The sequence below is a fragment of the Myotis davidii genome, unplaced genomic scaffold (genome assembly GCF_000327345.1).
Source record: "Myotis davidii unplaced genomic scaffold, ASM32734v1 scaffold2347, whole genome shotgun sequence".
NCBI classification, from domain to species: Eukaryota; Metazoa; Chordata; class Mammalia; order Chiroptera; family Vespertilionidae; genus Myotis; species Myotis davidii.
Window position 1 is genome coordinate 34,384 of NW_006298365.1, and position 13,190 is coordinate 47,573.

General features: G+C 35.7%; 1 pseudogene; it reads right to left on the reverse strand.

The window, feature by feature from the left end:
- Positions 1 to 8,297: 8,297 nt before the first annotated feature.
- Positions 8,298 to 11,023, reverse strand: LOC102770044 (annotated as a pseudogene).
- Between the last annotated feature and the right edge of the window lie 2,167 nt (positions 11,024 to 13,190).

Here is a 13,190-nt window from a genome sequence, read left to right on the forward strand (position 1 = left end):
CTTTTCCAGTCTGGCCCCGGGACCAGACCCTATTCAGCTGCCATTTTCTATCTCTCCTGTTGATCAGTCTTTAAGGTCCTATTGATTTTTACCAGAAGCTACATTTTCTTCTCCATTAATATCTTAGTTAAATCCTATAGCATTTAGGATTTAAGTTATTTTATTCTGAACTATGATATATTCTTTCAGTAGGTTGACCATATCCTATATTGTTGAAAAGCAGCATTTTTAAGAGTGAAAGGGGGTGGGATATTAGTAAATAATTATGTCAGGGCAACAGACAAATATTGGATACCAGTATCTATCATCTCCCCAATTTCTCACATACTCTTTTTAAAAAACATATACTTTTATTGATTTCAGAGAGGAAGGGAGAGGGAGAGAGAGATAAAAACATCAATGATGAAAGAGAATCATTGATCGGCTGCCTTCTGCATGCCCCACAATGAGGTCGAACCCACAACCCAGGCATATGCCCTGACCAGGAATCGAACTGTGATGACCTCCTCCTGATTCACAGGTCAACACTCAACCACTGATCCATGCTGGTCCAGCTCATATACTCTTTATTTTGCTTGGAATACCCTTTCTGTTATCAACCTCATTTTCTCCCCTGCAAAATTCTACCCATTTTTCAAAATCCAATTTAATTGCCCAATGCCAGACATAGGCAGTTTCCTCTGATATCCCTGGCTGGCTCAATTAGTCATTTTCTCATCCATGTTTTTATAATGCACATTTGATGTAGCATCACTTTAGTCCTTCTAGGTTGTTTTTCTGTTAATATGTTAGCATGTATTATTGCCAATTCCTTTAAACTGTGAGTTCCCAGAATCCAGAATATTGGCACCTGGTACAATGTCAGGTCCATAGAAGCCATACAATATTCCCTTAAATTGTCATTATTATGTGTTTCAATTTTCTTATTAGATTTTAAACTCGTGGAGAATATGATTGATTCTAGTTTATTATTTTTTTTTATCCACTCTAGCACATTTTCTTGTACTAAGTAGTAGGTTCTGAGCTATATTTGTTGAATGGGAGAATAAAAAGACACTGAAGAATACACTTATGTTTCTGGCTATTAGTACATAATTCTAAAAACCCATCCTTGAAGGATTATAGTATTTTATAGACTTCTCTGTTATTAAATAATTTTCAAACTAAATTTTCAGCCTTGAGTTAATTTCCCAAAAAGAGATTATTTTGTGCATAATGGTGATTTAAATATCGTAATATGTGTAATGCTTGTACAAGCAAATTCTTTTAACATCAGTATAATTTAAATGTTCAATTTCTTCTTATTTCATTCCCAGCATACAGATAATCCAACCCAGGCTCCTGAGCTGAGGTTTATTGTATAGGTATTGAGAGGTATGGAGAGCTTCTTGTGAAATAATTGAGGAATTATAATATTTATATAGGATGACCAGATGTTGGTTGCCACACATTGTCTTCCAGGGAGAAGCCAGAAAGAAGCTCTAGCCCTCTGATGGGAGAAACAAATTGCTTGGGTATTTGCCAGCACATGTTTTCTGATAGTGTTTGTTGAGTTAGCTAGTCTTATAGCTAGTCTTATCTCTACTAGTTGTGGTATTGAAGTAAGATAAAAAAGACGAGGCAGAATTTTTATTTAGGAGCAGTTACTGTCAGAATAATCAAACTATTTTATTTTACTTATTTATTTTAAGTCTTTATTGTTGAAATATTGCATATGTCCCCCATTTTCCTCCATCGACCTCTTCTAACCTGCCTCTGCTCCCACCCCAGGCCTTCACCACCCTTTCCCTCTGAGATTCCAGAGTCTGTTCCTGTTCTTTGTCTCTGGATCTATTTTGTTTATCAGTTAATTTTGTTCACTAAATTCCACATATGAGTTAGAATATGTGATATTTATCTTTTTCTGACTGGCTTATTTTGCTTAGCATAATGCTCTCCATTGTCCATCCATGCTGTTGTGAATGGTAAGATTTCTTTATTTTTCACAGCAGCATAGTATTCCATTGTGTAGATGTACCACCGTTTTTTAATCCATTTGCTGATTGGCACTTGTACTGTTTCCAAATCTTAGCTATTTTAAATTGTCCTGCTATGAACATAGAGGTGCATACATTCTTTCTGATTGGCATTTTGGATTTCTTAGGATATATTCCAAAAGTGGGATCACTGAGTCAATTGGCAATTCCACATTTAATTTTTTGAGGGGAACCACCATACTGTTTACCACGGTGACTGCACCAGTCTGCATTCCCATCAGCAGTGTACTAGTGTTCCTTTTCTCTATATCCTCACTAAAACTTCTCATTTGTTGAGTTGTTGATTGTAGCCTTTCAGACAGGTGTGAGGTGATTCCTCATTGTTGTTTTAATTTTTTATCCTTGATAATCTGTTTCTTTTTTTATATGTCTCTTGGCCGTCAGAATGTCTGCTTTAGAGAAGTGTCTATTTAGTTCCTTTGCCCATTTTTAAATTGAATTGTTTGCTTCCTTTAATTAAGCTGTATGAGTTCCTTATATATTTTGGATATTAACCCTTTATCAGAGGTATTATTGCCAAATATGTTCTCCCATACAATGGGCTCTCTTTTAGTTTTGTTGCTGGGTTATTTTGTTGTGCAGAAGATTTTATTTTGATATAGATCCATTTGTTTATTTTCTCTATAGTTTCCTTTGCCCTAGAATATGTATCTAAACATATTGCTACTAGAGATGTCTGAAATTTAGCCGCCTATGGCTTTTAGGATTTCCATGGTTTCACCACTAACATTTAAGTATTTTATCCATTTTAAGTTTATAATTGTATATGGTATAAGTTGGTAGTCTAGTTTCAATTTTTTGCATGTATCTGTCCAATTTTCCCAGCACCATTTATTGAAGAGACTGTTTTGACTCCATTATGTATTTTTGCCTCCTTTGTCAAATATTAATTGAGCATAATGACTTGGGTCATTTCTGGGGTCTCTGTTCTGTTCCGTTGATCTATATGGCTGTTCCTTTGCCAGTATCAGGCTGTTTTGATTACAGTGGCTTTGTATCATAACTGGATATCTGGTATTGTGATCCCTCCACCTTTGTTCTTCCTTCTCAAGATTGCTGCAGGTATTCGGGGTCTTTTTTGGCTCCATATAAATTTTTGGAGTACTTGTTCTAGTTCTGTGAAATATGCCGCTTGTATTTTAATAGAGATCGCATTGAATCTATAGATTGCTTTGGGTAGTATGAACATTTTAATGATGTTAATTATACAAATCCATGAACATGATATATTGTTCCACTTATTTGTATCTTCCGTTATCTCTTTTTCAACCTCCTGTACTTTACTGCGTACAAGCTTTTCACGTTCTTGGTCAAGTTTATCCCTAAGTATCTTATTTTTTATTGTTGTTGTAGTGATGGTAAATGGGATTGTTTGCTTAGTTTTTCTTTCTGAGAATTTATTATTGGTGCATAAAAATGCCATCAATTGCCTTAGCTGGTTTGGCTTAGTGGATAGAGCATCAGCCTATGGACTGAAGGATTGCAGATTCAATTCTGGTCAAGGGCAAATGTCCAGGTTGTGGGCTCGGTCACCAGTATGGGCCTGCAGGAGGCAGCTGATTGATGATTCTCTCTCATCATTAATGTTTCTAACTCTATCTCCCTCTCCCACCCTCTCTGAAATAATAAAAATATATTTTTAAAAATGCCATTGATTTCTGGGTGTTAATTTTTATACTACAACATTGCCAAATTCATTTATTAAATCTAGTAGATTTTTGGTGGGGTCTTTAGTGTTTTTATGTACAATATGATGTTATCTGTGAATAATGACTGTTTTAGTTCTTTTCAATTGGATGTTTTTTATTTTCTTCTGTGATCACCATGGCTAGGACGTCCAATACTATGTTAAATATGAGTGGAGAAAGTGGACATCCCTGTCTTGTTTGTGTTTTTAGGAAAAATGGTTTTGGATTTTCCCATTGAGTATGATGTTGGCTATACTTTTTTAATATATGGTCTTTAATATGTAGAGGTATGCTCCCTCTATTCCCACTATGCTGAGAGTTTTTATCAAAAATGGGTATTGGATTTGTCTAATGCTTTTTCTGTATCTATTGATAAGATCATGTGTTTTTTAATTTGTTTATGTGGTATATCACTGTTACTGATTTGAAAATATTGTACTAGCTTTGCATCCTTGATATAAATCCTACTTGGTCATGGTTTATGATCTTTTTCATGTATTGCTGAATCCCGATCAGCTAATATTTTGTTAAAGATTTTATCATTTATGTTCATCAGGTATATTGGCCTGTAATTCTCTTTCTTTGTCATCCCTTTACCTGGTCACCTGGTTTTGGAAATAGGATAATGCTGGCCTCATAAAAATGGCTTAGAAGTGTTCCTTTCACTTGTATTTTTTGAAATAGTTGGAGGAGGATAGGTGTTAGTTCTTTGAATGTTTGGTAAAACTCCCTGGGAAGTCATCCAAACCAGGGATTTTATTTCCTGGGAATTTCTTGATTTTTCCTTCAGCTTTATCAGTTGCTATTGGCTATTCAGGTTTTCTGATTCTTCCTGATTCAGTTTTTGGAAATTGTATTTTTCTAGGAATTGGGCCATTATTTCCTGGTTTCTAGTTTATTGGCAAATAACTGTTAATAGTATTTTCTTATAATCCTTTGCATTTCTGTGGTGTTAGTTGTAAGTTCCTCTCCTTTTTATCTGATTTTGTTTATTTGTGTCGTTTCTCTTTGTTTCTCGATGAGTTTGTCTAATTGTTTATTAATCTTGTTTAACTTTTCTAAGAACCAACTCTTGGTTTTATTAATATTTTTATATATTTTTTAACCTCTATGTCATTTATTTCATCTTTAATCTTTATTTCCTTCCTTCTAGTTCAGGGGTGGGCAAACTTTTTGACTCGAGGGTCACAATGGGTTCTTAAACTGGACCGGAGGGCCAGAACAAAAGCATGGATGGAGTGTTTGTGTGAACTAATACATGTTAACACTGCTGCTGGTGAAGGAGCGGAGGGGAGAGCAAGAGACCCCTCCACTCTTTCGGCTCTGCGGGCTGGATAGAACAGCCGAATGGGCTGGATCCGGCCTGCGGGCCGTAGTTTGCCCACGGCTGTTCTAGTTACTCGGCGTTATACTTGTTGTTCTCTTTCTAATTATTTAAGTTGTAGGGTTAAATAGTTCATTATTAATTTTTGTATTTTTTTTTTGAGGTAGTCCGGTAATCTATGAACTTCCCTCTCAGAACTGCTTTTGCTGTGTCCCAGATGTTTTTGGTTGTTGTGTGTTCATTTTCATTTGTTTTCAGGAAATTTTTATGTATGTATGTATGTGTGTATGTATTTACTTTTTATTGTTGATAGTTTTACAGATATCTCCCATTTTACTCCCCTTTGCCCTCCTCCTCCCAGCTACTTTTCCTCCCTCCCCTGCCCCCAGGCCTTCAACTTCCTATGAACTGTGTCATTGGGCTATGCATATAAGTTCTTTTGTTAATATCTTCTCATCCCCCATTCTCATATAAGTTATGTCGGTCTGTCCCATACCTCCATGCTTCAGGTCCTAATTTGTTGGTCTATTCATCTTGTTCATTAAATTCCACAAATAAGTGAGATCATTTGATATTTGTTTTACTCAGATTGGCTTATTTCACTTAGCATAATAGTCTTCTGGTCCAGCCATGGTGTCCCAAAGGGTAAGAGATTCCTCTTTTTTTACAGCTGCATAGTATTCCATTGTGTAACTGTCCCACAGCTTTTTTATCCATTCATCTACTGATGGACACTTGGGCTCTTTCTAAATCTTAGCTATTATAAATAATTCTGCTTTGAATATATTCTTACTAACTGGTGTTTTGGGGTTTTTAGGATATATTCCCAGAAGTTGGTTTGCTGCATCACATGGAATTTCCAGTTTTTTATATTTTGAGGAAACTCCATACTGTTTTCCATAATGGCTGAAACAATCTGCATTCCCACAAGCAGAGAAGTAGTGTTTCCTTTTCTCCATATCCTTGGCAGCACTTGCTGTTTGTTGATTTGTTGATGATAGTCATTTTGATAGGTGTGAGGTGAAACCTCATTTGGGTTTTAATTTGCCTTTTTCTGATGATTAGTGACTTTGGGCAGTTTTTCATATGTCTCTTAGCCATTTGTATTTCCTCTTTGGAGAAATGTCTATTTGGGTCTTCTGCCAAGTTTTAAATTGGATTGTTTTTCTTCCTTTTCTTGAGTATATTTTGCATATTAACTCCATATCAAATGTATCATTGGCAAATATGTTCTCCCATACACTGGGTTCCCTTTTCATTTTGATGGTGGTTTCTTTTGTTGTGCAGAAGCTTTTTATTTTGATGTAGTCCCATTTATTTATTTCCCCCTTTATTTCCTTTGTCCTAGGATATCTATCTGTAATAATTCTGCTCTGTGAGATGTCTGAGATTTACTGCCTCTGTTTTATTCTAAGATTTTTATGTTTTCATGTGTTACACTGAAGACTTTTCTCTATTTTGAATTTATTCTTATGTATGGTGTAATTTGGTGGTTTAATTTCATCTTTTTGCATGTGTCTGTCCAATTTTTCAAACACCATTTGTTGAAGAGGCTGTCTTTACTCCATTGTATGTTCTTGATCCTTTGTCAAATATTAATTGAGAGTAATATCTTGGCTCAATTTTTGGGGTCTCTGTTCTGTTTCATTATTCTATATGCCTGTTTTCTTACTGGGCTGTTTTTGTTATAATGTCTTTGCAGTATAGTTTGATATCCAGTATTGTGATTCCTCCAACTTTGTTCTTCTTTCTCAGGTTTTCTGCAGCTATTTGAGGTCTTTTATGGTTCCATACAAATTTTGGGAATATTTGTTCTTGCTCTGTGAAATATGCTGTTGGTATTTTAATAGGGATGGTATTGAATCTATAGATTGCTCTGGATCAAATAGACACTTTAATGACATTAAAACTTCCAATCCAGGAACATGGTATACATTTCTATTTTTTTGTATCTTCCTCTATTTATTTTTGCAATGTTCTATAGTTTTCCCAATAGAGGTCTTTTATCTCCTTGGTTAAGTTTATTCCTAGGTATTTTATTTTTTTGTTGTTGTAGTGGTAAATGGATTGTATTTTTAGTTTCTCTTTCTGAGAATTCATTATTGGTGTATAAAAATTCCATCTATTTCTAGATGTTGATTTTGCATCCAGTGACCTTGCTAAATTCATTTATTAAGTCTAGTAGTTCCTGGTGGGATCTTTAGGGTTTTCTATATACAAGATCATGTCATCTACGAATAATGACAGTTTTACTTCCTTCTTTCCAATGTGGATGCCTTTTATCTCTTCTTTTTGTTCGATTGCTATGGCTAGGACTTCCAGTACTAGGTTGAATAAGAGTGGTGAAAGCAGACATGCTTGTCTTGTTCCTGTTCTTAAGGGAAATGGTTTTAGCTTTGGCTATTGAGTATGATGTTGGCTGTAGTTTTTCATATATAGCCTTTATTCCCCCCCCCATTCCTCTGTTTCTGAGAGTTTTTATCAAAAAAGAGTTGCCAGATTTTGTTGAATGTTTTTTCCTGCATCTATTGATATCATGTGATTTTTTAACTTTTGATCTGATTATGTGATGTATCACATTTCTGATTTGCTAATATTATACCAGCCTTGCTTTCCCCCCAAAAATCTTATTTTGTCATGGTGTATGATCTTTTTATAATATTGCTGGATGTTATTTGCTAATATTTTGATGAGTACTTCAGCATCTATGTTCATTTTGGATATGGGCCCATAATTTTTTTCCTTTGTATTGTCTTTATCTGCATTTTGGATTAGGGTAATGCTGGCTTCATAGAAAGAGCTTGGAAGGATTCCTTTCTCTTAAACCTTTCAGAATATTTTGAGGATAGGTTTTAGTTCTTTGAATGTTTGGTGAAACTCTCTTGTAAAAGTATCCAGACCAGGACTACTGTTTGTTGGGACTTTTTTAGATTACTGCTTCAATTTCATCAGTTGTTATTAACCTACTCAGTGTTTTTGATTGTTCCTCATTGAGTTTGAATGATTGTATGTTTCTAGGAATTTGTCCATTTCTATCAGGTTGTCTAGTTTTTTGCTTATAGTTAGTTGTTCATAGTATTGCTTACAATCCTTTGTATTTCTGTGATGTCAGTTGTTATTTCACCTCTTTCATATCTGATGAAATGAAAGGTCCTTTTTCTATGTTTCTTATTTTGTTTTTAAACTTTACCCAAATTCATTGTGTTTCCTTGATTGCCTCTAGTTCATCTTTGGAAGAGCTTTCTGTATTCATCTTGCTTGTTTCCCAGCTGCTGCTCATGCTGCTTATATGGCCCTTTTTTGCTTCTTCAGCTTTTGAACCTTCTGGTAATCCCAAATGCACAGAGCCTTGTAGGTGACCCAGTGGTGGTGGGCTTCCATAGTAAAGAGGGAAAAAGGTGTACTCATCCCCGGTCCTTGCATGTCTTCTCAAAGATATTGTAGTTGGTCTTATGGAGCTTTTTGAGCATCTTTTTCCTCTGGTGAATGCTCATCAGCAGATAGCGCTTGAGAGCTTTGTCCTTTCGATGTTTCTGCATGTGTTCTGCATAATTTCAGATCTTGACAGTCAAGATAACAATTCAAGCCTCCAGGGAGCTGGAGTCCGCAAGGTTTACCATAACCTTGCTCATCAATTGTTCTTTCTTGATTTTTAGTTCTTCTTAGGGTTCCCCATTTCAAAAGACAAGAGTCTTTTGTTTTTAAAAAATTATTTGTTGTTGAAAATATTACATATGTCTCCTTTTCACCCCATTGACCTCTCCCTGCCCATTCCCACCCCCAGCACAGGCCTGCACCCCACTAGGGTCTGTGTCCATTGGTTATACTTGTATGCATGCATACAAGTCATTTGGTTGATCTCTTATCCCCCTCCCACCCCTCTCCTGCCTTCCCCCTGTGGTTTATTGGTGTGTTCAATGCTTCTATGTCTCTGGATCAATTTTTGTTCATCAGTTTATGTTGCTCATTATATCCACAAATGAGTGAGATCATGTGATACTTATCTTTCTCGGACTGGCTTATTTCACTTAGCATAATGCTCTCCAGGTACATCCATGCTGCTGCAAATGGTAAGAGTTATTTCTTATTTACCGCAGCATAGTATTCCATTGTGTAGATGTACCGCAGTTTTTTATTCGCTTATCTGCTGATGGGTACTTAGGCTGTTTCCAAATCTTAGCTATTGTAAATTGTGCTGCTATGAATATAGGTGTGCATATATTCTTTCTGGTTGGAGTTTCTGGTTTCTTGGTATATATTTCTAGAAGTGGGATTACTGGGTCAAATGGGAGTTCCATTTTTAGTTTTTTGAGGAAACTTCATACTGTTTTCCACAGTAGCTGCACCAGTCTGCATTCCCACCAGCAGTATACGAGGGTTCCTTTTTCATCCACATCCTCGCCAACACTTGTCGTTTGTTGATTTGTTGATGATAGCCATTCTGAGAGATTTGAGATGCTATCTCATTGACGTTTTGATTTGCATCTCTCAGATGATTAGTGACTTGAAGCATTTTTTCTTAAACCTCATGGCCTTCTATATGTCTACTTTCAAAAAGTATCTATTTAGACCCGTTGCCCATTTTTTGATTGGGTTGTTTATCTTCCTTTTGTTAAGTTGTATGAGTTCCCTATAAATTTTGGAGATTAAACCCTTATCAGTGATAACATTGGTAAATATGTTCTTCCCTGCAGTGGGCTTTCTTGTTTGTTGATGGTTTCTTTTTTGTGTGGCAGCTTTTTATTTTGATGTAGTCCCATGTGTTTATTTTCACTTTAGTTTCCATTGCTCTAGGAGCAGTATCAGTGAAGCAATTGCCCTGGCATATGTCTGAGATTTTGCTGCCTATGGATTCTTCTAAGATTTTTATGTTTTCCCATTTTACGTTTAAGTCTTTTATCTATTTTGAGTTTATTTTTGTGTCTGGTGTAATTTGATGGTCTACTTTCTTTCCTTTTTTTTTTTTTTTTGCATGTGTCCATCCAATTTTTCCAACACCATTTATTGAAGTGACTGTCTTCATTATATGCGCTTGCCTTCTTTTTCAAATATTAATGGAACATAATAGCTTGGGTCAATTTCTGGATTCTCTGTTCTATTCCATTGGTCTATTATGTCTGTTCTTGTGCCAGGCAGTTTTGAGAACAGTGGCTTTGTAATATAGCCTGATATCTGGTATTATAATCTCTCCCAACTTTGTTCTTATTTCACATGATTGCTGAGGCTATTCAGGATCTTTTCTTTTACATATCCATTTTTGGAGAGTTTGTTTTAGGTCTGTGAAATATGCTGTTTGCATTTTAACAGGCCAGTAACAACTGATGAAATTGAAGCAGCAATAAAAAACCAAAAAAACCCAAAAAACACTTCCACAAACCAAAGCCTTAGCCCAGATGGCTTCACAGGGGAATTTTGCCAAACATTTAAAGAAGAACTAACACTGATCCTTTTCAGACTATTCCAAAATATACGAGCAGGTGGAATACTTCAAAATTCTTTCTATGGAGCCAGTATTACCCTAATCCCCAAACCAGATAAAGACACTACAAAGAAACAGAATTACAGGGCAATATTCCTGATGCACACAGATGTTAAAATTCTCAACAAAATATTAGCAAATTGCATCTAGCAATACATTGAAAAGATCATACACCTTGACCAAATGGGATTTATTCTGGAGATGCATGGCTGGTACAATATCTGCAAATCAACAAACATGATACATCACATAAACAAATTGAAAGATAAAATTCACATGATCATATCGATTGGTGCAGAAATAGTCTTTTCATGACATCATTAACTTGCTCAGTTCTAGGGACATTCTGGTAATTTTTGATGAGTGTGGAAGGGAGTGGGTCAGCTTCTTGACTGTGCCAAACTGGTTTATGGATGGCATATCCATGGCTAGCTTGGAGAACGAGACTGTGGGGAGGGAAAGGGAGGTCATCGGGATCAGATGGAAGCCAGAACATCCTCCACTCAGCAGCCCAAGTTCCAGGCCCTGGGTCCAAATGGAACTCAGCACCCTCCACACTGCTCTCATCCTGTGTCTTCTAACACTGGCAGGCGGCCTTGCCATGGACTTTCCGAGCAGGTTATGCAGGCCTTTTAGTTTGTTTGTTTTTTCTTGATAAGACTGGCTAGGGATTCATCAACCTCATCTATCTTTTCAACTAACCAGCTCTTGGAATCATTGCTGTTTTGTCCTGGTCCACCACCCCCCCCGCCCAATTTTGTCATTTATTTCCTCTCTGATCTTTATTATTTCCTTCCTTCTACTTCCTCTGGGCGTTTCTTTTAAGATTCTTTGTCTTTAACATTTGCTATTTAAATTATTATGTGTCTAGGTGTGGCTCTCATTGGGTTCATCTTGATCGGGACTCTCTGTGGTGCCTTAACTTGTGTGGCATTTTTATTCACCTTGTTGGGGAAATTTTCTGTCACTATTTCTTTAAACAGGTTTGCTGTTTCTTACTTTTTTCATCTTCTGGCACTTGTATGATGTGAATATTGTTACTTTTCATGTTGTCCCAGAGCTCCCTTAAACTATCTTTCTGCTTTTTAATTCTTTTTTCTTTTTGCTGCTCTAAATGGATATTTATTTCCACCTTGTCTTCCACACTGCAGATTCAATCCTCTGCGTCATGCAATCTACTTTTAATTCTGTCCAGTGTGTTCTTGATGTCAGATATGTTATTCTTCATTTCCATCTTGTTATGGTTAATGGTTTATATATATTTTTTTCATGCTGCTATAGTTCCTACTGAGTTCTTTATATTTTTCATTAAGCTCTTTAAGCCTGTTTATAACCATTACTTTAACTCTTTTTCTGATCAGTTGCTTGCCTCCATTTAGTTCTTTTTCCAGAGATTCCTTCTTTTCATTCATTTGGGAATTGTTTCTTTCTCTACATATTTTAACTTTCTTTTGTATTTGCTTCTTTGTATTAGATAGAATTGCTATACCTTCCAGTCTTTGTGGGATAGCCTTATGTGGAAAGTGTCTTGAGGGGTTAAGTGGTGCAGTCTCTTTATTCACCTAAGCTGGATGCTCTAGGAATGGCCCTTGTGTGCATTATTTGGACTCTCCTGTTTTAATTGGGACCTGGCTATTGATGTCCCATGGTTGGGAGGGATCTCCCCTCTGACTTACTGCCAGTGAGGTTCAAACCCAATGTTGTTGTGCCAACTGTTATAGTGGTGCTGACAGAACAGAATAAGACACAGCAAGATAAAACAAAAAACAACACAAAAATGAAGCTACTCAATACAACAACAACAGAAATGGTTAAGAAGGACAAAGAAGAGAAAGAAAAGCAAATAAAAAAATAAAAAGAATACTAAAAGACACATGAGCAAAGACTTAGAGGGGATGTAAGAAAAAGGTAGAAAGAGTAAGATGATAAAATGGGTATATGGAAGCAAGGAGGAAGCTAAAAGAACTAGTATAGTATGAGAAAAGAAAAGGAAACAGAAAACAAATAAAATAATAATAAATTAAAACATAGTAATAGTGGGTATATTAAGATATAGATAGGAAAATAAAATGAAAAAATAGAAAAACAAAATAAAATAAGAAAAAATAATAATATCAATGAGAACAGACCAAGTAGAATAGAATCAAAGGGAAGAGAAAATTAGAAATAGGCCAGAAAGAAAAGATGAAAGAAAAATGGAGAAAAACAAACAATAAAAAAAAAATCCACTCACATACAAACACACCAAAAACAAACCCATACATAATCACACAATCAAAAACCTTTGGGTCCGCTCTCCTGTATCTTATGGGTGAAATGTCTCATAAATTTGAATTAAATCCATCTGATCCAATGTGCCTTTTAGAGTCAATGTTTCCTTTTTTTAATTTTTTGTCTGGAAGATCTATCCAGTGAAGACTGCAGGATGTTAAAGCCCCCTACTATGATTGTATTTCTGAGGATCTCTCCCTTAAAGTTTTCTAGACGTTTTTAAATATATTTAGGTGCTCCTATATTGGCTGAATATATGTTAACCAGGGTTATATCCTCTTGCTGGATCGATCCCTTTAGTATTATATAGTGACCTTTATTGTCTTGTGATATTCTTCATTTTGAAGTCTATTTTGTCAGATATGAGCAATGCTACTCAAGCTTTTAAAAAA